The following is a 26,476-nucleotide window of genomic DNA, read 5'->3' on the forward strand; positions in this document are numbered from 1 at the left end:
TACAAAGGCGTATAAAAGGCAGGGTTGTAAATAGTCATCTTGCATAGCCAGAGATAAAGCCAATATTATGTATTAGCCATCATGTGGAACGATTATAAACAAGCGATCAACGTCGTAAATCAAAATTGCTAGTCGTGGAAGGACGTAATATATGTGGGAATAAAAAAGGGGTGGAAATTAATTATGAAATGTTATATATTATGTCGCAGGCAAATTGTATGATTCCGCATTTTACAAACGGCGTCGTCAATTTACAAACGCTCGCTGTTCTATGAAATGCCGAAGGCAAATTGGCAACTCGTTCAATTGATAAAATTTCGACTATGATTGTTGCAATAGGGTGACCATCATAAAACACATGTTGGACAAATCAGACATAATTTCAGAAATCAGGTAGGTATCTATTCAAGTAAGACAAACCTAAAATACTTGCTACTCCTAAAGTAATTAAAATATTTTCGTAACAAAAACAACACTACACAAATTTAAACTATTGACGTACCTATAGGTAGGTACATAAAAATATGACATTAAATAAGTTTCGATAGTCAGTCCTTTAGATAAGTCTTACATTTTAATTATACCAAGAAGAAGTCTAGAAGACATAACATAATATTTTTTATACCAATATATCCCGCAGCAGTCCTCCGAGCAACAGATTACATTGTCATCTTAGCGTGTTTTACGTGCCGGATAACCTCAAAAACTATTTTATTTTTCCATAGCTTTTTCACTGCTCCTATTTGTGAATCGTAAAATTTTCTTAATTCACTAAGTATAATAAATGTCTTTATTTGTAAAAAGTCCTTTGAATACGTAGAATTTGCACTGTTTTCTGTATTACAACACCACTATCCGACGCCATTTTTCTTGTTTTGATTAGCAGCGCCTCGCGTGGTGAGAAAAGGAACTAAATACTTCAATTTGCCGCGGCATTTTGTAAACAGCGATTGAATTGACTATCAAATGTTTTGGCATATTATAAAGTGCCAAGGCAATTTACATTTTGCCTTCGGCATTTCATAGAACAGCGAGCGTTTGTGAATTGACGACGCCGTTTGTAAAATGCGGAATCATACAATTTGCCTGCGACATATATATGTAATAGGAAGGGAACTCTGATCATTAAAACCATCTTCTTTACTCATAATAGCCGTTTATTACAACACCAATAAATAATCAACAATGTATTTTAAAACTACAATCAACAACAATCCATATAAAAATAATCAACTTATTTAAAAAATCAGATGTTGTCGGTTCGAGCGCTGGCGAGCGAATGCGCTCCGCTCGAGGCGACCGGCCTTTTTATAACGTAACTCGGGTGGGGTGATCGTGCGTAACTCGTTTGGACCGGTCGAAACACGTGCAGTGTGGCGTAGTATTTGCGTTGGTAGAACTACTTTTTCTTTTGCGCCGATACGGCCATTCTGCAGATAGGCGCGTCTCTGCGCCTATTTTGATTTATTTTTATCTGAAACAGATGAATTAACATTAACACAGGTTAAATTATCACTGCGGTTGTATTTTTTCCTAGGTAGACTCCATAGTCGCGCACTGTTATATGAAATTTCGAATTCCATAGCGATACTTATTTTTCACAATTTTTATTTTTAAAAATTACTGGTCGATAGGTTACTTTATTTTGATGAATAAATGTTATTAAAAGTTTTTTTCTAAAACTGATAGTTTAGCTGGAAAAAAATATTTTCCATCCCAATAGTACGCCGGCTGCGCTCGATTCGGATATAGTGACGTCACGCGGCCCTGCGTACGTTGTCTTTTAGCGGCAAAAACGGCCTATGTTTATTACTTAATATCTTCGTAAGTAATGGTCCGATTTGGATAATTCAAAAAGATATATCTTTCTTATGTCTTAAAGATTAACGTAGATACTAGTTTTATTGAATTTTCTACAACAGTACTGATCCTCATTCAAAATAATAAATTGAATTTTAGCTTTACTTAATATTTGCTTAATTCTTCAAGTTCTATGAAAGGCGGACTTATTGCCATAAAACAATATCTTCCAATCGATTGAATGAAACACAAGTAGAATAAACTGGGTGGCTCGAGTACATAAGTTGTTTCGTTCATTTCCTAGAATTAATATAATAAAAGTACATACCAATGGGCGTCAGGACTCACTTCTGATATGTTAGAACTATTTAAAACACAGGTGACACCACTCTCTTAAAACACTTAGACACTTCGACTCTCTAGATCACAGTTGACGTTCGAATGCCCGTCCACGGGATTATATCCTATACCAGCCCCCCGCGCCCTTCGGGCGCCTCCCAAAAGCACCCCCCGCGTCCTGTCGGACGCCTCCCAAGAGGTATCGCTAACACTCTGTAAAAGAAAAAGTAATGTTAACTAAATACTAATTTAACTTGCCATCCTAACAATCAATATGAAAGGGCATAACATTTCAGTTTGTCTAGAGAATGCATAGGTACCTACTTTAATAATAAAGATTCAATTAAGTATTACAATCAACATAGTATAAGAACTGCAAACCGCTGCACTTTGCCTTTGGACTTCCACTCGCCAAAAGCGAGATCTCGGTGCTCTTGCAGGATTTTTGTTAATTTCTAGCCATGGACCTATAAAAAAAGTCGGACGGATTCTCATCAACAAAATACTGTGACATTAGGATACACCAGCTTGCCTGTACGTACAGGCCGGCACGCACACATTCACACCCTGACGCACCACTTCGAGTGCAAACTTCACACAGTTGACACATTTAGGCGGCGAAAAAACAACACGAATACGACATGTCTTGTGAGATGAAATTGTGTAAAAACCGTTCTGTTCGGACAAACAAAAATTAAGGAATCACATTTCACAGGTAAAATAATAATCCAATCACTTATTTCCCGACATTAAAATATTGAAATTAATTGAAATCAAACGTCATTCACTCGAAAAAATAATACGTCAAAGACCAGTGTTCTCAGTTATTTACGTGGGAAAATTACCCGAAATATGGGAAATTAATAATAATTTTAGGACTTTTTAGTTATTTATTACGCATACTATAGAAATAAAATAATTTATCATAATAATTGTGTTTTAATGGGATATATTTTCATAGGCAGATTTGATCCTTCCCAAAAATGTGGAATTGCGAAATTCAAAATAATTTTCTTACATTGATTGCAAGTCAGTGTCAGGTTGTATGTTAAAATCTATCAGAGATAATAATAATTATATTGATGATGCATAAGATTATGATTTTAATGTACACAAGATTCGTAATTTGTAACTGCGTGAATCATTTTTGATCAACATTATGTACATACCCTGACACTGACTTGCAATCAATGTAGTTAAGAAAATTTGAACATTGAAAATTTCGCTCCTACCTCAACGCATTCACCTTTCATCCTTTTCAAATTCTGTCTACATTTCCAAGTAACATCTGCCGATCTATGTTTTTCTTAAAATAAATGGGTAAAATATTTTGGCTAACATGGCATCCCTAAATTCACTCACACAATAGACAAACGCCAAAATTTTGCGTCACAGTTTTGTTGTAGCGCGAGTTCCGTCCGCCTTTTTTTATAGGTCCATGTTTCTAGCTGTTCAATCTTCTCCTCCATTCCATAAAATCTAAAACATGATAGAATTACAATATACATATTTAACTACATGATTTAACTAAAAAATCTTTTCACTTGCTAATTTAATTTACTTACCGATGTCTCATCATGTTAACATCGTTAATATGGTCTTTATTTACTTTAAAACATAGCTTTATTACGACTTCTAATAACATTCTAAGAGGTTAGAAAATACGTCAAAACGAGAAAAATCCCTTGTCTTGTCACTGTCAGACGTGTGTGAGCGTGTGGCTGAGTGTGATTTTACAGTAGAAAAATAGAAGATAGATTTGTGCACGAAATTAATTTATTACAACAGGAGGAATACACAATGGATAGCTCTTTTTATTTCTATGACACAAGTGACAATCAACAGAACATTGTTTCTATAGCAACTTAAATTTATTCATAACGCCGCTTTGCTTGCCAGCTACATTAACAAGACGAAAGATGTTCCGAAATTTGTTTACCCAACAATATAAATATTGATTGGTAATAAATAATAATGGTTTTAAATACTTACATATTAAACAAACAATAACACGAAAACGTATAAACAATTAATGAGGCGTTATGAGCATTATTCATCTTTGTAACTTATTTTTTAAATTTTATAACAACATCTTAAAATAACGCAGCATGTTTCGGACGGAACACACCATTCCATGTTAAATAAAAAAAAACTTGTAAAATACTCTATGACTCGTCGAAAGAAGCTTGCCAAGTTCCTTGACCTTGCGTGCCGACGAAAGAAGTTAGAAAGTTAAATATCCTTAGTAAAACAAGAATGAACGTTTCGAGTTCGAACTCGAAACGTACAAAAATTCGTCCTCGTCTTGAACTCGAAAGTTTTTCGTACTAGTGGTACTGAGTTACATTTATGTACAGTCGAATTCATAAATAATATGACAGTTTTCTTTGAATATTAATAATTGAAATTGGTCATACCTTAAAACTCTCGCAACTTTTCCACGGACATGATTATTTGTAGCCTTATTGTTGTCAATCTACCTCCGGTGTCAGTAGCTTATTTGAGTCACCTGTATAATCATAATTAAAAATAAGTGTTTCTTCTGTTACCTTATTCAATACTAGCGGCCGCCCGCGACTTCGTGCGCGTGGATCTCGTTTTACCCCCCCTTCATCTATCTTACGCGGTTCAGATTTTTTCATACAAATGTTTTTTCCCGCTAACTCCCGTTCCCGTGAGAATTTTGCAATATCCTGTTGTAACTAAGCATAAAGTTTACTAAGGTACCTGCATGCCAAATTTCAAGAGTCTATCTTACGCGGTTTAGATTTTTTCATACAAATGTTTTTTCCCGCCAACTCCCGTTCCCGTGGGAATTTTGCAATATCCTGTTGCAACTAAGCTTTAAGTTTACTAAGGTACCTGCATGCCAAATTTCAAGAGTCTATCTTACGCGGTTTAGATTTTTTCATACAAATGTTTTTTCCCACTAACTCCCGTTCCCATGGGAATTTTGCAATATCCTGTTGTAACTAAGCTTTAAGTTTACTAAGGTACCTGCATGCCAAATTTCAAGCGTCTAACTTAAGTGGTTTAGATTTTTCGTACAAAAGGATTTTCCCGCTAATTCCCGTTCCCGTGGGAATTCTTAAGTATCCTATAACCTGCCCAGGAGTATGAAGAATAATTGTACCAAGTTTCGTTAAAATCCGTCAAGTGGTTTTTGTTTCTATATAAGGAACATACAGACAGACAGACAGACAGACAGACAGACAAAAATTTTACTGATTGCATTTTTGGCATCAGTATCGATCACTAATCACCCCCTGATAGTTATTTTGAAAATATATTTCATGTACAGAATTGACCTCTCTACAGATTTATTATAAGTATAGATTTTGGTAATATCTAGCACAGTAGGTAGGTACTTAAAAGTACCGAACTTAATACTGAATGAACTAAAAGATCAAGAGAAAATCCTAAGAAAAGTCAATATTATTTGTTTTTACAAGAAATATTATTATGGTAATACAATTATTGCTTGCTTTTTTTTTTAATTTTCACAGTTTGAGTTACACAATAATTACCTACAATGGTAGTGCTGACTGCTGAAAGTCTTTCTAAATAAGTAGTATTTCTCAATAATATTAACTATCGAATGTAAATCTGTACAAGTTCCCCTTTAACTGACATTCTACTATCAGTACTTGCTAAAGTTACATATTAAAATAATTTGAAAATTATAAGAGAAAAATATTATAAATAGAGAAAATTATAAAGGAAGAGAAGTCGCCGGCCCGGTAATCCCGGAATTCCCGCCTTAGGCAGTTCGATTTTTTCAAGTTATTTATAATTTTCAAATTAGTTGTAATCAAGAGATGCAAATCTTAACGCTAAAAATTAAATAATTACCTACCTACCTACATTAAAATAATTTTCAATTAATTCCACTTACCGTAGCTCGTCAGTGTGACAAAGGAATTTATTGACAATTTAAAGTCAGTTTTAATTAAAATGTCTGTACAATTCGTCCTTCGTTTGAAACACATTAAAAAAAACTGCTGTTTAAGATTATTATTATGTAGTTTAGAATCCATCTAACATATTATCACAAGTCACAAATACGATAAATCCAATGTGTTGTGTGTTTGTTTGACCAGGGTGTGGAAACTTCCATACAACGGTCATCGAAGTGAAACTTGCTTCCAAACAGCGACATCGGTGAATAAATTCAAATACTTTTTAACTACCCTAAAACGCTCTAGATGTCGCTGCTCCTGTTTCCTTCATATTTTCATTTTTTTCTTAATTTAAATATATTTGAGAATATTGTTAATTACAATGTGAAAACTTTTTTTAAATGAAATTAATTTGTTTTAATTTAAAACTGAACATTGACATTTTTGTTATAATTTACATAATAGAGTAGTAGAAATTACTATTTAACATATGGCAACTTTGTTTTTCCTCCAAAATGGCCGGTGTTGTTTTTGTTATGTTAAATCAGCTACATATATAGTGATCTGTGTGTTAAATGCATTCTTGTTTTCTTAGCCATCATTTAAGTTTTCTGTGGCCCTATTAAAGTATTGAAGAGTCGTCGAGTCAAATTCAAGTTCATTCCTTCGTACCTGCTGCTGTTCTGGTTCATCGGAGTTTTGTTCGTTCCTTCGTGAATCGCGAAGAAACTTTCTGTTATGTTCACAAGTGATCTGAGTTTTCTCAATGTGCAAATGCTTTTTTAGTGTTGTTGAAAACTTTGCGAAAAGACGCTTTTGGTGTATAATAATATTATGTGTGTTCATAAATAAAGTAAAATTATTAAATTCAAAAGTTTTTGTTTACTTATTTGCATTTCCATGTGCAATGTAGAATTTTTCCAAATCCATTGTTTTGAAAATAATACAATACGTACACCATAAAGATAAATATTTTCAAAATAATGGATTTGAAAAAATTCTACATTGTACATCATAAAAACAATAATTCTTTGAAGGTTATGAGGGCCTATGTGTGCGTGAACTGTGTGTATGTGTGCGTGGACTTTATGTATGTATGTGTGCGTGTACTATGTATGTATGTGAGCGTTACGTACGTAGGTTAAGTACAGGGAATTTAACACCAGGCTGTCAATTAGTAGGCTCAAAAATTTGACAGAGAGGGTTCTCTATTTCCTATGTATTACTTTTCTCTATGTGTTTGACTTTGTAAAAAAAACTGTTTCCAGTGTTGCCAGTAGGGTCTTGTCAGAAATTACCAGAAATAGAAAAAAAAAAGTAACCCTCACACGTGCGATTGATATTATTATTATATTGATTCATAAAGCTGATTCGTACTAACAACTTTCATCTTCGACTCTTATCTTACCAATCAGCCAAAATTCATACAAAGTGTTAAAATTAATTGGAAATCATCAACATTTTGAGTGTCACGTTTCAATTTAAATAATTTGTAAATTGACACTATTAATATTTTTTTACTGAATAACCTGTAAAAGTTAATTCTACAAATTCCGAAAAATCACCTAAAAGTAACCTTTTCATTAGTGTAACCTAAAAGTAACCAAAGCAGTTCAAAAATCAGCTAAAAGGTTACAAAAGTAACCTTCTGGCAACACTGACTGTTTCTCAATATTGCAGTCAACTGTCATCTTTTTTTTAATACAAGTTTTACGGCTATGGATATAGATCCTTACGGCCAATTCTGTGCTCGCTGCTCTGCTCTATGAAATGCCGAAGGCAAAATGTAAATTGCCTGGGCACTTTATAATATGCCAAAACATTTGATAGCCAATTCAATTGCTGTTTACAAAATGCCGCGGCAAATTGAAGTATTTAGTTCTTTTTCTTACCACGCGAGGCGCTGCTAATCAAAACAAGAAAAATGGCGTCGAGTCGTGGTGTTGTGATACAGAAAACAGTGAAAATTCTACGTATTCAAAGGACTTTTCACATAAAAAGACATTGATTATACTTAGTGAATTAAAAATATTTTACGATTCATAAATAGGAGCAGTGAAAAAGCTATAGAAAAATGAAATAGTTTTTGAGGTTATCCGGCACGTAAAAAACGCTAAGGTGACAATGGAATCTGGTGCTCGGACTGGTGGTGGGCTGCGGAATATTATTGGTTTAAAAAAATATTGTGTTGTCTTCTAGACTTCTTCTAGGTATAATTAAAATGTAAGAATTAAAGGACTGACTATCGAAACTAATTTTATGTATTAGTTTTATGTACCTACCTATAGGTACCTACAGTACGTACGTCAATAGTTTAAATTAGTTTAGTGTTGTTTTTATTACGAAAATATTTTAATTACTTTAGGAGTAGCTAGTATTTTAGGTTTGTCTTACCTGAATAGATACCTACCTGATTTCTGAAATTAAATCTGATTTGTCCAACATGTGTTTTATGATGGTCACCCTATTGCAACAATCATAGTCGAAATTTTATCAATTGAACGAGTCGCCAATTTGCCTTCGGCATTTCATAGAACAGCGAGCGTTTGTAAACTGACGACGCCGTTTGTAAAATGCGGAATCATACAATTTGCCTGCGACATTAATATTGTAAATTTTTTTTTTTCAACAAAAGAAGAAGAATTCAATGAGGGCTTTCGCGATTGGAAAATCCGCCAGATGGCAATACGTAGACGCGAGGTCCAAATGCTGCGTGATTGGTGGATTTTGACATATCTGTCAATGTCATGCAAAATCTGTTTGTAACCATAGAGCAAAATACAGGGTGGAAACGATAAGTGATCTCACTCGATTATTTCTAAACTATACAAGATATCAATAAACTAGTTATTGATCCTGAAAGTGCTTCATGAGCTCTATCAAACGGTATTAATAATAGGTTACAGAATAAACTGGATCTATCCGAAACTTCAATGTTTCCAGCTTCCATACATTTGGTAAAGTCACATTATTTTAAAAACTACATATGATATCGTAAATTCGTAAAACTGATTACTGATTCTAAAAGTGCTTCACAAGCTCTATCCAATGGTATCAATAATAGGTTACAGAATAAACTGGATCTAACCAAAAATTCAATGTTTCCTTCTTCCATACATTTAGTACTACCACAGTCATGACACTCATCTCTTGACAATATTATAGCAAGTAAAGCCTAAAACCAATGTTTTTCATTAATAATTTAAAATAAGAATACAATTCACGAGTTTATTTTAAGTATTTATTATTAAACTAGCTGACCCGGCGAACTTCGTACCGCCTTAGCGTAGAGATTTTCTTTATATTTTTTTCCGTAAAAACCTTGTACAGAGTATTAGAAAACTACAAAAAAAAATCAGCCAAATCGGTCAAGCCGTTTTCATGTTATGTCGTGACAACGGAAAACGGGTTTCATTTTTATATATTATATAGTTTAAAAAAATTACACTTCTAATATTGTGTGTCTGGCATACATTTAGTATGGAAGCTGGAAACATTGAATTTTCAGATAGATCCAGTTTATTCTGTAACTTATTATTGGTACCGTTTGAAAGAGCTCATTAAGCACTTTCAGGATCAGTAACCAGTTTTTTAATATCTTGTATAGTTAAGAAATAATCGAGTGAGATCACTTAACGTTTCCACCCTGTATAGTTGTTGCCCATTTTGCCACTTGACGTGGCAGAATCGTGGGACTTCACGGTATTTAAATAAAAATTAAAGTGGTTGCGTTTAGAAACGCCACAAATATTTGAGTCTTTGGAAACAAGTTCGTTATTATACTTGTATATTAAAATATAATTTTGTTTTACCTAGCTTTTTCTTATTAATAAAATATAGGTTATTAAGTACTCAATACACAAATCAGCCGGCTCCTAGTCTAAAATTCTTATAATCGAAATTAAATGATTTAAACTACAAATAAAAATGATTCAAACAGTACTAGTTTTTAGGTTCAAATTCGACTGCTCTAGTGGACGCACGGAACGGCAACGTCGCAGTCGACCCATATTATTTGAATTATTTGGCGGGAAAATAGTTTTTGGCTTTTAATTCTGAAACTAAGAGGCCTAGAGATTTGAAATTATGTCTCGTGTGTACTTTAATTATAACGAATTATTTGATCTTTAAAACGCAACTCTAACTTATACGGTTTTAATAATCCACCGTGTGTTACGTGTCACCAGCTTACACATCGTCAGTTGCAGGTTCACTTGGGGTAACTGACAAAATACAGTTTTTCAGTAGAGCCGTTTAAAGTTTTTTTTCGTCTTAAATCGGACATAACTATTTTCCTATTTAACCTTTTTTGGATCTGTTTTTACAGAAATGCTTAGAATTCTACGCGGTTTTAGATTAAATAAAAAGAATTATCTAATATGTCTTAGTTAAGGAAATAAATTGCAGTTACACCAATGTATTTTTGTACTTTTGACAGTTACACTAATTTTACACCATACTTTTGGAAAAAACATAGGTCAAATTGGTGTAAGTACTGCCCAAATTAAAATAATTTGATGTATTTGCTGGGTTTTGTTTACTTAGTTGCTGTATAATTTATGTAAAAGTATTAAAAAATAAGAGAATTCATGAAAAAAATAACATTTTGTCGTTTTCTTTATTTTTTTTTAAATTTTATTAGAAGTAACTTTTATTTTATTCATTAAAAAATGTTAAAAAAGCCATGAAAATCAAGAAAATATGTGTATTTAATTTTTTTAAAACAGAAATATTGAAATAACTAAAGTATTACTGTAAAACTAAGTAATTTCAATATTTTTTTAAGCTTTGACTTACCAATACCGTATTTAGCTCTACGGGGCAACTTAAACTGGAAACAAAATGGATTTAATTTCCCACCTCTTTATAGCAATGTTGAATTAAGGTCATGAGTACTACAACAGTAAAAGTAACAGAGTAACAACAGGTTAATGTTAGCAATGCGCAGTGACGCCTAGTTGGCTGGATAGTTGCTCAATTTCAATTTTTTTTTATTGAGCTAACTTTAACTTCTTTAACTGATACTGCTGGTATAATAATAATGTAATATGCGTTAAAACTTTCTAAATTCGTATTTTATTTCATGTTATAAACCTTAGCAAATCAGTGTAATTGCAAAGTTTTGTAGAAATTTTTTTACATTATTACAGATACACCAATTCAACCTGGTAAAATTATTACAATGTCAGTTACACCAAAATTGTGAAGGAAATCTGAAAAGTTCATACCTGAAAATGTCCGTGTAATTGTAATTTTTTTAAAGCTAGAATTTTTTTACGTATACCATTCGAAAGAGCAGAAAAAACTAAGAAAAACTGTATATTTAACTCAAAAACCGTATTTTGTCAGTTACCCCAAGTGAACCTGCAACTGACGACATACGTATCGGTTCGTAGTTCGAAAACGGTTCGAAATAAAGCTTTGAAAGATTTGAAGTCGGGTTTTTTTATTCGACTTTAATTTATGAGATATAAAACATTGATGTAGCTTAAATATTTACGAAGATACAGATGTGTAAGCTGGAGACACGGTACTCCAGCTCGCACATAGTTTTTTGATCGTGGTTTTAACAGTATTTGAGCTAAAGTCTTGAAAAGTGGAAAGCCTACTATTTGGATTCGACTGTAATTTTTGAGGTATAATACATTATCGTAGCATAAATATTTACGAAGATACAGATGTGTCAGCTGGAGACACGTGTCCTCAGCTTACACATAGAAAACAACTCATAGTTATGAAGTTCTAATGGCTCTAATTGAATGACTGAGAGGTTTGATGACTCTAATTAGGCTTTTATTGATGGTATACTTGGAATTGCTCTAGGGCCAATGAGGAAGTTGGAGACATTCTCATAAAAAAAAATGTCATCAAAATAATTTATCGTTTTATCTTTTATTCAGGATGATTTTAAAGGCAGTTACTTTCTGTTGGATTGATGCTCATTAGATAATACGCATCACGAGTGCTCGCCTAAACAAGAGATATTCTTTATATTTCTAAAGATTATTATTTATACATGTTACTGTAAAAGCTCGAATTGCAGTAAATCCTAAGATATTCCAGTAAAACCTAAGATCTACCAATTCCTAATGGTAAATGTCCCAAAAGGTTTGCGATTCGAACTCTTACCACCATATCGTTGGTAAATCTTAGGATTTACATTAATGGCACGGTAAATGTTGAAAAACAAAACAAGCATTTTTGACAGGTAACAATCGTACAATAGACAAGGCTTTAATGGGGAACTTTTATTCAAGTCAACATAATAATGCTATCAAGAAGTTTAATAAATAAAAACAAAAGTTAAAATCAATATACTGATTTATTCAATGTTTATTCTTACAAGAATTCCATCTGACACTTGTGCAGGTTGTGATATATTGTCTAAGTGACGAGCATAGGCTAAATACCATACGATACTCATCACATGTGAGCAACACCCTACTGTGACGTGACCCTACTGTCCTCAAACCCACAATACAGTTGCAACAATATCCTATGATGGCACGCCTCCTCATGATTATCTTCCTGTAGTTCATGTGAGTCAGGAGGGTCATCTGTCTGCAACGGTTGGGATGCAGTCTCTGGTGACTCAGAACCTTGCCGTGTTGCTTCATTTGCAAGTTGCCAACAAGCATGGCAAATACTATCCATGAGGTTGATCTAAAAAAAACAAATTCATTTAATAGTGACAATGTTCACATTATTTTTCAACAAAAGTGACCTTTTTCTTCTTTCTTAAAGTACTTACATTATTAGGATCCAGCTTTTAATGATGTTGATGACATTTTCGTCTTCGTTTCTCAATAAGTGGCCATTGCTATGTAACAAATCTTTGTTGCAATTGACACATGTTGTTAATTCTTCATTTATGTTTCTGGCCTCATCAACCAATTGCTGACGACGGAGAGTTCTCTGAGCGCGTAACCAACATGCGGTACATGCTTGATCACTTTGAGTAATCTAAAACATAACAATATAGATCAAATCCTAGTTATTCTAAAAAAAACGTATATAAAGACATATTTATTGTACGGACACACAGAACAGAGACAATTATTTATTTATTTTATTTTGTTCGGAAAACATACAGTGAAACAATAACAGTCTAAAAACCACTGTGATATAATGACAACTATTGGGCCTTCTTCATTTTTTAGGAGTTTCTCTCAATATTGTGCGAGAACTGACTGAAAATCGAGCGGCCGCATCCTACACAAATGTTGTGAAGACCAATTAGCCTCTCTTGATTCTCAACAATGTTTGCTCCAGTGACTTGAGCATTTCTAAGTTCCCAAGAGGCATGGCAAATAGTCAGTGTTTGTGATCTGAAACAAAAAAGGAAAAGTGATAATATACATAAATAACTAGCCTAAAAATCTTCGAGAAAGGATTTTTGAAATCAGTCCAGTAGTGAATTATATCCAAATAACTTGTCAATAGATCTTTAGCTGATAAAATGTTCAGTCCAAGATCAGTCAACTCATTTGATATGATTGGAATTGGATTAAATACATTCTATCGACAATGGATATTTCAATAAACCATTGGTGATAATATTTTTGAATACTAACATACTGAGGATAAAACTGATGAAAAGCGGTTTTTATTGCTTTTAAAACAATGAAGTTTGAAATCTTTCTCTTACCTCTCTTGGATATGTTCACAGTCTCATAACTTCTGTAAGAGCCTCACTCTCTTCCAGGAGTAGATGCCGCCTAATTCGAGTCACTCGAATATCGCAGTTGATGCAGCGTAGAAGAGACATGGTTACAAACAGATCACAATACACAAACAAGCATCCTTTCGCTAAGATAATATCACAATACTAAAGAAAAGACAGGGGGAGGCATAGGGTGCTCTCAACTCGACTGTTCTTTACTTTGCAAGTAGGTAGTTATACCTTAAACAGCACTTTATTTGATCACACCGAGACGACGAAACGTTGGAAAACCACCAAACGATGGAATGTATGTAAATTATGTAAACAAAGGATTTGACAGTTGTTGTATTTTTTTTTTTTGGTTCCATTCGTTCCTTCTGGAACAGGCTAAGGTCAAAGACCATGCTGCCTAGTCATCAGTAATCTTCTTGATTTTTTAATTTCCAGGGTAGCTTCATTTTTATAGTATGCTTCGTATGCTTCTTCCTCCTTCTTCAGGTAGAATCCCCCAATCATATGGGAATATCCACAGTCATTTAACTTATTATGATCCATGTTGTATGTCTTAAGTACTTTGATTTCGTAATATCCAGGTTAATTCGTTAATGTTCATTTGTTTCAAATATTTCTTCATGTCCAATTTCCATAGTTTTCCAAAAAGGATCATGGATTTCATTTCCAAGTCCATTAATTTAGCAAGCAGTTGTCAGTCAAAGTAGACGTTAAAAACGTCAGTCAGTTCAAAATCCGTTCAGTCAATTCAAAACACATCAAAGCAAGTCAAGTCAAAACACGTGTTTAACTGGCAGAAAGAAAGCTATTTACAATATTTACAAACACAACAAAGATTGTAGAGGAACAGTGATTAAATAGGTATATACATTTACATATTTACAATTAACAGAATTAGATTTGCCCAACCGTATTGCTGATGAATTTAAACATAGGAATATAACTTGAAACATTTAGAAGGAGATCCTGTATGGAGCACGGGACTGAACCAGGGTTATAAACTTCAATCAGCTCGTCCATAAGCACAAGGCGCTGAATGCCAAAGCACGAGCAGTCAAAAAATATATGTGCTAAGGATTGGTCTAATTGTGAGTTACAGTACTCACAGTGAGGACTGTTGACCATTTTCAAGCGAAAAAGGTGATAATTTAACCGACAATGGCCAAAACGGAGTCTCAAAATAGTAGTAAAAAAATTTCTGTTATAATATGTGGGGAAGTATTTGCAAAACCATGGCATGGTTCCAATAGGAACTTGATATGTTGCATACCATAAGCCTTTGTTTTGAATTTCAACTATTTGATCCCAATGCTTTTTCCAAATGTGTATACTTCTTTCCTTCAATAGAAGGACTATCAGAATGCGGTATAGAAATATTAAGACTATTGGAGGAGTCCGGAATAGTATCTGAAAAATTAGTTATTTATAGACCTAGCTAAAAAGTCAGCTCTTTCGTTTCCTAACACGCCAACATGTGAAGGTACCCACATAAATGTAACCTTTATATTCTGAACAGTGAACAAGTCTAACCAGGATTCTTTAATTAAAGCGATAATATAATTAGAATTAGCATTAAATTTATTACTTTTGAGATTTACAAGTACACTCATGCTATCACTAACTATTACCCAGTCACAACATCCCTGATTTTTTTGCTTTATGTGTTTTAAAGCTGCTAAAATAGCTAAGGCCTCAGCTGTAAATATACTTGTATTTGAATTAATTTTATAACCAATACCAGAATTTGATAGTCTATCAAATACAGCAAATGACACTGCAGACTCAGTTTTAGAACCATCAGTATACAAAAACCTATGACCAGTCAACTCAGAAAATTTCTTGTATACATCTTCTTTTGTGGATAAATCATGATCAATGATGGTGTTAATTGCAGGAAATTTGCTATTATAATCTCCCAGATAACATGGGAGAAGAGAAGATCTATGAATTTGAAGTGTTTCAAGAAAATTTACATATTGAGTAATGCCCAGGAGTAAGTATACAGGATTACGAATTGAAGTTGGAGGGGACTGTTTCAAATTTAAAAACAGGTGATTATTATTTTTACTGTATAATTTCAATAAGAATTTTTCTTTTAAATATAGAAACCTTATACTCAATGGTGGAAGTTTGCACTCAACTTGCATTACATTAATGGGAGTGGTGCCGCCATAATATAATCTTTTCTATTTTTAAACTTTCGCGCCTAATCTAAGGTTTTTTTTTTCTAATCACATGAATATCGGTGTTTCGCCAGCAAAACACTAAAATCCTTCCTCCTTCCGCATTTCTTATCTTCCCTCTCCCTTGCCCGCATACAAGGTGCCCTTGAGCGAGCGAGAAGAAAGCATCGAAAGATTCGCAACGTCTGCGCCCTCTGCGTGGACTAGATGAACATTAGTTCACAGATTAGAGAGTATGTCTAAAGACAGATAGGAAACGGCCCTAGTATTGGTTAAACGATAAACAAACTGGTACCGAGCTAGATTGTCCAGTAGGTGGCGCTGAATACAATATGGCGTCTGCCGCCCACAGATTAAATATACCTGTCATACTTTTTTATGATCCGTTCCTTTTCATGTATTGCGGTTAAAAATAAAACTATTGAAGTATCAAATGAAACTTTATTGATGAAATATAACATGAAATATTTTGTTTACGAAAATCAATGATTACAGTACATTGTTTTAGTTTTTACATAATGTACTCACGGCTTGACATTTGTATGTAACTCATACAAAATAAGTTGCGTTATGACTTATAGTAAAATAGTTTTTAATGTTCTCCATAAATTCACACGTTCACTCTCACTTTGGTTCTGTCCAATCCAATAGCCACTGTCAGCAAGCCAGATCTACACGTTTCTCACCACCTGTAAAATATATGAAATATTTGTAAATTTAGAGCAAAAAGATGCACATGTCACCGTAAGACTGTAATCTCCTACATCATCTACATTCTACACTAATATTATAAAGAGTACAGCAGATGAACAAGTGATCTGTCTTATCTACCATACCTACTTACTGTCTGTTTTGTTTCTAGATTTGCACTACTTTGTTAAATAAAATTAATTTACCTTGTCAATCAATTACATGTACATTCACAGAATCTGGATTCCACCAATCTGTAATTAAATAATTAACTTTTATTTGATCCTAGTCGAAAAGCGTCAGAGGATAGGGTTAGAATCATTTTGAGGGTGTTTTAAATTTTAAAGGTACTTACCAAATGTTCTTATCAACAGAAGTTGTTTTAATTGTTATCTGGGTAATTCATCTAATACAAATCTTCCTAATTTAATGCATTTATGTCATGGCATAACTTGCAAATGAAATGAGTTCATCGTTTGTAATCAAGCATTCTTGGTCTGGTTTTATTGCTTACATGGGTTTCTTCTAAACTTATTTGAATAGGAAGTAAAGGTTGGTTCATCTGGATTTTAAGTAACAGTTGACAATAATGATCAGCACCGGTGATTCCATGGCAAGCACTTTTATTGTAATTGCAGCTTAACACCTTATAAGTTCGATATTAACCTGAAACAAATAGGTACTTAGATTCACTGTATAAAACACGTATCATTCACTGTGTCCTGCAATCTATGCCTGCAATGTACCTACGTGTATTGTATTTTGGGTCCAAACTCCAAAGTATGTTGTTACTCCATGAAACGATCCATATTTAGTTTCCATTGATTTAAATGGAGTTATGAATGATACTGTAATGAAGATTTAATCCTTTGTGTGGTTCAATACTTGCAATAACCTTTCTCGAGTGGGTGGATATCTTACTTGAGAGAAATTTCTTCTTAAAACAAACATCAATCCAACTGGCAATCCATGCACATGTAGTTCTTATTAATAATGATTGAGAAATAATTGACTTTAATTAGATATTTGTTTAAAGAAAAACACGTTTTTTCGATGAAAATTTTTGACGTTTTTTTTTTTTAGTAATGTCACAGTTATAGACTTGAGACGGAACTAAATTGATTAAAGTGAAAATTACGACTTTGAATTAATATACTTTTAAATAATCATTTCATTTATAGAATGCAAATAGATTCAATAAAATAATTGATAAATAAAAGTTGAAGTTGTAATTCGAAAATGTTTACTAACTTGATTCCAGACACGCAAAAGACCATTGTCGCATACAAAGGACAACTATAAAAAAAGTCATTTCCTCTCGGAACTGTCAAAAAAATTCACTCTCTATGGAGCTGTCAAACTCTATGGCGTTTCCACCCCGTGCATTAGTTTGGCTCGCAATGTGACTTGGGAAGGAGCTCCCGCGCCGCGTTCAGTCCCACAGCTCTGGACTGAATTTATTTATCGTTTTATATTGTGTTAATCGCATTTTGGAGATCTCCCGCGAGTGTATTTCGTGGACCACATATGGTGCAGTACATTGAGTGTGTGAAATACCTCCTAACTCGATCATCATCATCGAAGAAGACGTCCACGTAGACGATACCACCTGGATGCCAGCGCCCGGAAAACCCAGCTCATCATACCAAGGATCTTGCCTACAAATATCTCTCGTGAGTCTTTACCTTTCACATTTCCATCCTTCCCATGTGTTTTGCTGGCCCACGTTCACTTTTATTTCTCATTATTTTATGGAGATCAATTGTCATTCAAAGCAAAATAGTACAAACCGCAAAACCAACACCTACAGTCCACTCCAGGAGTTTCGACTCCTAACCGCGGTGTGAAGGGAATAATTTACTTTCATACTAACGGTGGCTCCATATTGTTTTTGGCCACACCAGGGAGTGCTTTTAAATGCTCCAGTAATGAGCCTTAGACTTTTATTTTGTATTTTATCTAATGTTTCTACTAACTTAGTATCACCAGCAAAACAAAGAAAACCATATTCAAAATGACTACGATATCAATGATTTGTATAGAAGTAACAATATTTTGGGGTCTGCACCCCAAGATGTTTTACACAATGATTTTAAAATATTGAAGGCTTTGTTTGCCCTAGCATATATCAAGTCTACATATTTCTTCCAAGACATGTTATAATGTAAAGGTGACACCTAAAAACCTAGCTTCTTGAGAAACAGGAATGGGAACATTGTTATAGCTCACTGAAGGAATGTGGTTATGAGTTTTACCAAAGAGAACTAATTTAGATTTAGATGCATTTATATCAAGATTCAAATAAGAAAAATATTTACAAAGTCCTTGCAGAGATTTGTTAAGTATATTAGTAATATTTGTTAAATTTTTTCCAGAAATATAGACAACCAAGTCATCAGCAAAATGAAGACTTTTGACTTCTGTACCTAAAATTAAGTTTAAACGACGAATATACAAGATAAAAATCAATGGAGAGAGAATTCCACCTTGACAAACACCAACAGAAGCATATCTTGGACCATATAATCTACCATCAGACTTAGCATATACTTTTCTTTCAGTCAATAACTTGTGAACCCAATGAACTATTTTGTTATGAATTCCAATAGAAAGTAATTCAGATCCAAGAACATCAATATTGACACTATTAAAGGCTCCAGCAACATCAAAAAATATAGACATTAAAAAGTTACTATTATTAAAGCTATTCTGAATGTCAAGCTGTAGCTGGCATATACTTTCACGTGAAGATGTTCCCCTTCGGAACCCAAATTGATTAGCAGGTAAAATACTGTTTTGTTCTACATAAAATTCTATCCTTTGTTTTAATAATTGCTCAAAAACTTTACCAACGCAGGATGTTAAAGCGATTGGACGATAAGAACTTGGGTCTGAGTCTGGTTTACCTGGTTTTAATATAGGTATCAGACAATCGGACTTCCATGAGTCAGGAATATCATTATTTAGCCACAAATTATTGATAACTCTAAGAAACACTTGTAAACCATTTTCACTCAATTTTTTTAACATAATGTATGCAACACCATCCAGACCAAAGGCACTATCCTTTCTAGAATAAATAGCTGAGATCAACTCTTGTATTGAAAAAGGTTTTATTAAATAACTATTAACAGCATTGATTTGATTGTCAAAAGAGTAACTAGATTTAGTGTTAACAAAGTCTGGTGTATATATCTGAAGAAAGTCTTGAATCCAGGTGTTATCACTATTGTTGCTGGAATATGTTTTGTTAAATTTACGCATATATTTCTAGATCCTTGACATAGGAGTGCACCGGTTAAAGGAATTGCATAATTCAACCCAGCTATTAGATCTTACTGTTTTTAAGGTAAGTTTTTTAAGTGCTTGCAGTCTTTTAAATTCTATGTATGTTTCATCAGAAGGATTATTTTTGAAATTAAGGTAGGCTGTTTTCGATTTTACAACTGCCTCAGAGCATTTTTTGTTCCACCAAGGCAATGGAGGAGTCTTTGCCGACTTTTTCCTCAAAGAGATATCAATGAAAGTATTTTCAGGTGAATTAGAAGATGGAAGCGAATTTTTAACTGCAAGATGTAAAATTTCACAAAAACCAGTATATGCTTCTAATGAAGTAGAATTTTCAGCCTGAAAATTTGATAGTAATATATCAACATTTTCTTTATACGCTTTCTAATCTACCATCCTAAGGTTAGGGAAGATGGGCATATTTGAATTATTATTTGTAGGACCACTATTTACATTATTATTTACAAAAACTTTAATATTTACAGGAAGGTGGTAGCTGCCAAGTGGATCATTATGTACAGACCAATCACAAGAAAGAGCCAATGATGGTGAAACCAAGGACAAATCCAGGGCGTTTGGACGCCAAGTCAAAGAACCAACTGTTGTTACTTCACCGCTATTTAGTAAGACAAGACCATTGTCATCAATAACCTCCAGAATATCTCTACCTCTTGAATTCACGGTATTGCACCCCCATGATGTATGATGAGCATTGAAATCACCAGCAAAAATCATTGGTGCAGGAACAGATTTTACTAAAGATTCAAATTTATGTTTATTAAAAGATGGAGTACAGTTTGGTGGGCAATAGAAACTAACAATACTAATTTCTTTTTTATTTTTAGAAATTCTGACACAAATGTTTTGTAATGAACTATCAGAGTATGTATTTATATTTCTGTAATGTATACTGTTATGTATTAAAATAACTACACCATTGTGTTTGTTACCAATATCATTTCTCTCTATTTGATATCCCCTTATGTTAAAGGGTTTATCAGGTGTAAGCCATGTTTCTGAAATTATTGCTACATGTATGTGATGTTCGTATAGAAAACGAGTTAATACAAGTTTATTACTAATAATGCTTTGGGCGTTCCATTGCATTATGTTAAGATCCATTATTATTACGTGAAGTAGAGCTATTTCTGATTGTTTGCTGTAGTATTTCTTTTATTGATGAAGAGTTTATAGGTTTGTCTTTTTGAGTAATTATGATTTTAGTAATAGCATTGGTTAGAATAGTCATAAAAAAGTCTGATTTAGTCAAATTTTTACAATTACAATCCCAATTCCTGGGGAATCGGTACCATGTGGCAACATCGGTCCAATCCGGCCCATCATGGCGGTTGTTTACTATTTTGTTTATTATGCAGTTAATTTCGTTTGAGATTGTTTACAGGAAATAATCATTGTTTTATCACAAGAAATGGTGCAAAATTTTGTAGTGCGTGGTTGCGGTAGTACGTGGTGTCCTGGAAGTAAAACTCAGTAAAACTCATTTATTTCTGTAAGTAGGCTTTAAAAAAGCACTTTTACACGTGCGTTACTAGTGACATAAGATTCCACGCGATAAAGTGTTTATTTCGTGATTTCCGACATTGGATCATTGTAAACATTTTTCACATTTTTTACAGTAATTTCTTCCTAAAACGTTTTACCAGTATTTACACTTATCATTTTTAATGATACCTATGTCAAGAAATAAAGATTTTACATTGAGTTTCATTGAATTTGAGCAAATTTATATTTTTTGTTTATTTAGAAAGAGAGAGTCTGCCCACAGAGAGCGAGATAGTGATACATAGTTTGTGCTTCAAGTAGGTATTCGGAGTGTGGCCTCCATTTTTATCTGTAGCTTCATGGATTAAACGTGTCAAAAAATGACAATTGACATTTAAAACGTTTTGTTCTCCATGTTCAAGCGTTCTGTTAACCTTCAAAGCGTTTTGTTAACCTTGTTCCGTATTATCATAACATTGAATTTATCTTTTTATTCTGAAGTTGTAGAAATATGGTATGATTACATTTTTTGTTGTATAAATCAAGACAAAGAAATTGGTAATATTTTCATTGTCCTACACTCCGTCTAAAGACGGTACCAACACTACATAGGTTTCTGCCAATCTTCTTTATCATTTTGGCAATTTTTCCTTTATCTGTGCTATATAACGTTGCTTCGTGCCGAATTTCAAGATTCTGAGTTCACGGGAAGTACCTTGTAGGTTTTGATTCCCTAGCGTGTGACGGAAATTCGTCAAAGGTGTCGGTATAAACTGCTGTATCTTTTGATCGCGTTAACTTAGAAGTTTGATTTTTTCACTGCTTAAAGGGACAATAGACCTAGGTATTTGGTATAAATTTCAGTTTCATACCTTTATTCGTTCGTGAGAAATAAGGTAGTAAGTTTCATTTTATTAAAATATTAAAAATATTTTATTATATTATATGGGTCATTCCATAAAAATCTGTATATTTTCGACGTCATTTTGTCCGTAACTTTTTTAAGATGCTTTTGAATACTTTATTAGTGTAAATTATTGTTTATTAATTAATTATGTTATGTCTAAAAGGGCCAGTCACTTTATGCTTTATTTTAGGAGAAATTATAATTTTCAATTTTTTCATACTACATTACTCCTATATGACTTCTAATAAAGTATAAAACTTTCAACCTTAACATTTATAGATAAGTTAATACACATAATGTAGTTGTTTTGTTATTATCACTATATAAAAAACATCATTCCCTAACTAGTAATTTAGTCCCAAGTGCCATTTAAAGCTAGGGCCTGACGCTCTAGGGACTGACGATTTGGAGTAAAACTTAACACAAATGCAGATTAACTTTATATTATAAGATGCTTAATACCATGTGCCGAAAATAGCCAAAAAACTACACGTAAATACTATTAAATTATATACAATTACCTATTATAATCAATAAAGCTACTCAACTAGGGACTGACGAAGTGACTAGATTAACACATGTTTCGGTAACAACTGGCACGTTTGCACTAATTCAAAAAACGGCTACCGCAAAGCCAGTATGGTCTGAGGATAACTTCGTATCGTACTTTAAACTCAACTAAATGTCATTCACTCAAAATACATATTAAAGCGCAAAATTATAAAATCAGTGCGTGGCGAGGGAATGACGCTAAAAACTGTAGACTCTTTTTCAACTAAAGAAAATCAAATTATTGTTTATTGAAACCGCAAAATATTAATAGAATTTGGTGTAATATACATTTAAATAGATTATTCGTTAATTTACACTAATAAAGTATTCAAAAGCATCTTAAAAAAGTTACGGACAAAATGACGTCGAAAATATACAGATTTTTATGGAATGACCCATATAGGTAACTAAAAAAATGTGATTTTCGCAATTTTTCCTATATTTGCATTATATGACAATGCTTCATGCCAAATTTCAAGATTCTGAGTTTACGGGAAGTATCCTGTAGGTTTTGATTCCTTTGCGAGTGTCGAAAATTTGTTGAAAATATCGACATAATCAGCTGTATCTTTTGATTGGCTTGGCTTAGAAGTTTGATATTTTCACAGCTTAAAGGGACAATAGACCTGAGTATTTCATGTGAATTTCAGCTTGATACGTCCACGCGTTCTTGAGATAAAGGGTCTTGACAGACAGACAGACGGACAACAAAGTGATCCTATAAGGGTTCCGTTTTTTCCTTTTGAGGTACAGAACCCTAAAAGTATCACTTTTTAAATAAAATATTTAAATAAAATAAAAATACAAGCATTCATTTCATTTAATAAAACGGGCTTTAAATTACGGAAATTAAAATAAACTCTTCTATGTGAGTTGATAGAGTATATTTGCATAAAAGACAATACTTAACCAAACGATGCTGCGTGTAATGGATACGCAACATAAAGTCATCATTTGTGTTGGTAATTGAAAACATACTTTTTTTGGTAAATGTTGCCATTAAGTAAACATTTAACAGCTGCTTAGCTGATCACGGCTTCAAATCTCTTAAGTGGCTTTTGAGAATAGGCATTTAAAATTGAAGGATACTTAAATGTAGGAGCCCTTTAGCTGAGTGATAGATTTGAGTAGTGTTTCAGTATTCGGCCGTCACTCATTTAGTCCCTTGGTAGATTTTGAAAGGATTTTAATGGCAACACCATTTTTAAATTTAGCAGAATACCAAATTTGTCTCAATCGTAATGGAATCGTAATTGAATAACAATAGCATGTCATTTAATTAAAAATAGCAGACTTGGGCCCAATAGCATCAACGTTGAAAAAATTTCATCTTTCATTATTACGACTCAATTAAAATCGAAACAAAAATTATCTATTCTTCATCATACTTTGCGAGTATCTATCGTTTTGAGGGCTATCGTTTTTATACAACAGTTGGCACCCCCGGCGATTGATAGGACCTTACTCTACAGTGGCGCCATCTTGATGAGTGCAAATGCGATAGTCCTCCTATCACTTTAGCGCTCACCAGTTTTGTCTGTCTTCGCGACTAGCAAGTGACAGGACCTTACTCTACAGTGGCGCTAACTGGTGAGCGCTAAAACGATAACCCTCATTATTACGAACCTAACAGATCCATAAACAACGTCCAAAAGTATTTAGTGACATAGACAAAAAATGTAGCCTTTCGAGACATATCACTCGACAGGCGCCCCTAATGTTACGCACTTAGCTTTTATTGATTTGCGCGTCCCACCTCCAGACGTTTACACATTGCGTTAAAAATCAACAGTTGCCTGATCGAGGTCTCCCGGGAACGTGGCAGCGTCTGGCGAAATATAAATACAAGATTCGAAGTCAAGACTACTTTATCTTAACATAACGCAGAAGATAAAAACAAGCAGGTAACAAAGATTATTTCATTAATTATTATCTAATTATCTCATTACTTATGATGATTTTTTGGAACATACGGAAAATGAGATGTTGAAAGTATGTTATCAAATTGTAATACAATGTGTGTCCTTATTGTTAGGACAATACATTAAAATAATAAGCAGTATGATTATAGTGTGGTTATGGTAGTATTTAAAGCTACAAATAAAGCCAATTATATCGGTTTTTCTTGGGTTCAGAGTTCCATATAATTAAGTAATCACTAAAACCCTCTGCAGCTCATAAAATAATCTCCCAATTATTTTGCATAGTTTCTAAACGTGCGACTAATTACAAGTACGACATACAACATACCATAATTTCATAAAATATGACAATAAATAATCCCAACAAATAGGCCCATAAACGTACTGACCATAGACAAAGTTATCTGCCCCATCTCTATTCTCTACGGACTTTTAAAAGGTATCGATTTGCGTTCCCGCTCCCTTACCTGTTGGGTAGGGAGAGTTTGTGTCCTTGAGACTTGATTTATAGCATCCAGGTGGTAAACGCGTGCTCGGAATCGCGAAACCCAAAAGTTGGTGGTTTGTCAATAGGCTTGACCTGTTTTTACAGAAAGCGAGTGGAGAATGGATCTACCCCATCGGGAATGGAAAGTTTTCGCATTGACAATTGAGACGTTCTACGGCGGAGGAAAATCAAGAGACAAGAATCAAGGTACGTTTTCTGATGTCTATGTTACGGCACAGAATAAATAATAGTACAGGTACAGAAGGATTACTCCGCAAGACGATTTAAATAAATGCGAGTCTTGCTACGACGCGATACAGTGGAATTCAGCTCGCACAGCACTACGTACCTACAATTTTATTCACCTACAAGTTTTGTCTCTTTCTATCGCGTGCCTCTGAACTCTTCTTACGCTGTTAGGGTTGCTGTCTAGTGAAAAAATAATTAATCTACTTATTTGTAATGAGGTACGTTTGTAGGTAAGTATGCATTCATTATGGAAAACCTTGGGAGAGGCTTTTGTCCAGCAGTGGACGTCATTTGGCTGAAACGAACGAACGAATTCTGAGCAGTAGTCATGGTAGGTTAGGTTCCTATACTATCCTAAGAATTATTGATTACCTACATGGCCAACATACTTTTCAGCATCTTTGAGAAGCGAAAAAAAAAATACGGTAGATTTCTTTTCGAATTTAAACACCCGAACGCCGCACAATATTTCTTTCTCTTTATGTCCATTTTTAAATAATACTTCGATCATAGAATTATAATCATACTACAACGCACGCCAGCGTCCTGACGGGCGCGCGCGTGACACTCGACTGATATAATACCCGCCGGCGGGGCGCTTCGCTGTAGGTAATTATCGGATGTACCGCGCGGAGTGAGCCAGGCCTGGTTACGGTTAATGTGATAAATGTGAAAATTATGAATAATCGCCGGTTATTATGAATAACTAGCTTTCCGCCCGCAGCTTCGCCCGCGTGGAATTTTGTCTGTCACAGAAAAACAATATCACGCGCGTATTTGCTCACCGTTTAGACCTACCCTGGACTACGACAAACATTTTAAAACCAAAATCAGCTCAATCGGCCCAGCCGTTCTCGAGTTTTAATCAGACTAACGAACATCAATTCATTTTTATTTATACAGAAGATTAGGAGGATTTGATGAGTGGTGCTGCTGACAACGCCACTCTTGTGGCGGAGTTTTGGGCTGACACTGTGTAGGT

At 33.8% G+C, this 26,476-nt stretch overlaps 4 long non-coding RNA genes across 9 annotated transcripts; 1 reads left to right on the forward strand and 3 right to left on the reverse strand.

Annotated features, from left to right (window-relative positions):
• Window positions 1–1,103: 1,103 nt before the first annotated feature.
• Window positions 1,104–6,226, reverse strand: LOC135086299 (uncharacterized). 2 transcript variants are annotated; one of them, XR_010260394.1, is made up of 4 exons: window positions 6,035–6,226; window positions 4,557–4,648; window positions 2,129–2,352; window positions 1,111–1,474 (listed from the first exon to the last, which is right to left on the reverse strand). It is a non-coding gene; the product is annotated as an uncharacterized LOC135086299 (long non-coding RNA). The 2 variants fall into 2 exon arrangements; XR_010260393.1 differs by lacking the exons at window positions 4,557–4,648; window positions 6,035–6,226 and adding an exon at window positions 2,464–3,124 and having other exon boundaries at window positions 1,104–1,474.
• A 6,165-nt stretch (window positions 6,227–12,391) lies between these two features.
• LOC135086329 (uncharacterized) lies at window positions 12,392–13,995 on the reverse strand. Of its 2 annotated transcripts, XR_010260407.1 has the most exons (4): window positions 13,687–13,995; window positions 13,130–13,366; window positions 12,790–13,001; window positions 12,392–12,701 (listed from the first exon to the last, which is right to left on the reverse strand). It is a non-coding gene; the product is annotated as an uncharacterized LOC135086329 (long non-coding RNA). The 2 variants fall into 2 exon arrangements; XR_010260406.1 differs by having other exon boundaries at window positions 12,790–13,366.
• Window positions 13,996–14,467: 472 nt separating this feature from the next.
• On the forward strand, window positions 14,468–20,829 carry LOC135086257 (uncharacterized). Of its 4 annotated transcripts, XR_010260346.1 has the most exons (6): window positions 14,468–14,574; window positions 14,671–14,853; window positions 15,608–15,764; window positions 18,962–19,369; window positions 19,861–19,935; window positions 20,360–20,829. It is a non-coding gene; the product is annotated as an uncharacterized LOC135086257 (long non-coding RNA). The 4 variants fall into 4 exon arrangements; XR_010260344.1 differs by having other exon boundaries at window positions 14,468–14,853; XR_010260345.1 differs by lacking the exon at window positions 14,671–14,853.
• Window positions 16,792–17,452, reverse strand: LOC135086332 (uncharacterized). The gene is made up of 3 exons (XR_010260410.1): window positions 17,337–17,452; window positions 16,942–17,252; window positions 16,792–16,840 (listed from the first exon to the last, which is right to left on the reverse strand). It is a non-coding gene; the product is annotated as an uncharacterized LOC135086332 (long non-coding RNA).
• Window positions 20,830–26,476: the final 5,647 nt, after the last annotated feature.

This window comes from Ostrinia nubilalis, chromosome W (genome assembly GCF_963855985.1).
Source record: "Ostrinia nubilalis chromosome W, ilOstNubi1.1, whole genome shotgun sequence".
Taxonomy (NCBI): Eukaryota; Metazoa; Arthropoda; class Insecta; order Lepidoptera; family Crambidae; genus Ostrinia; species Ostrinia nubilalis.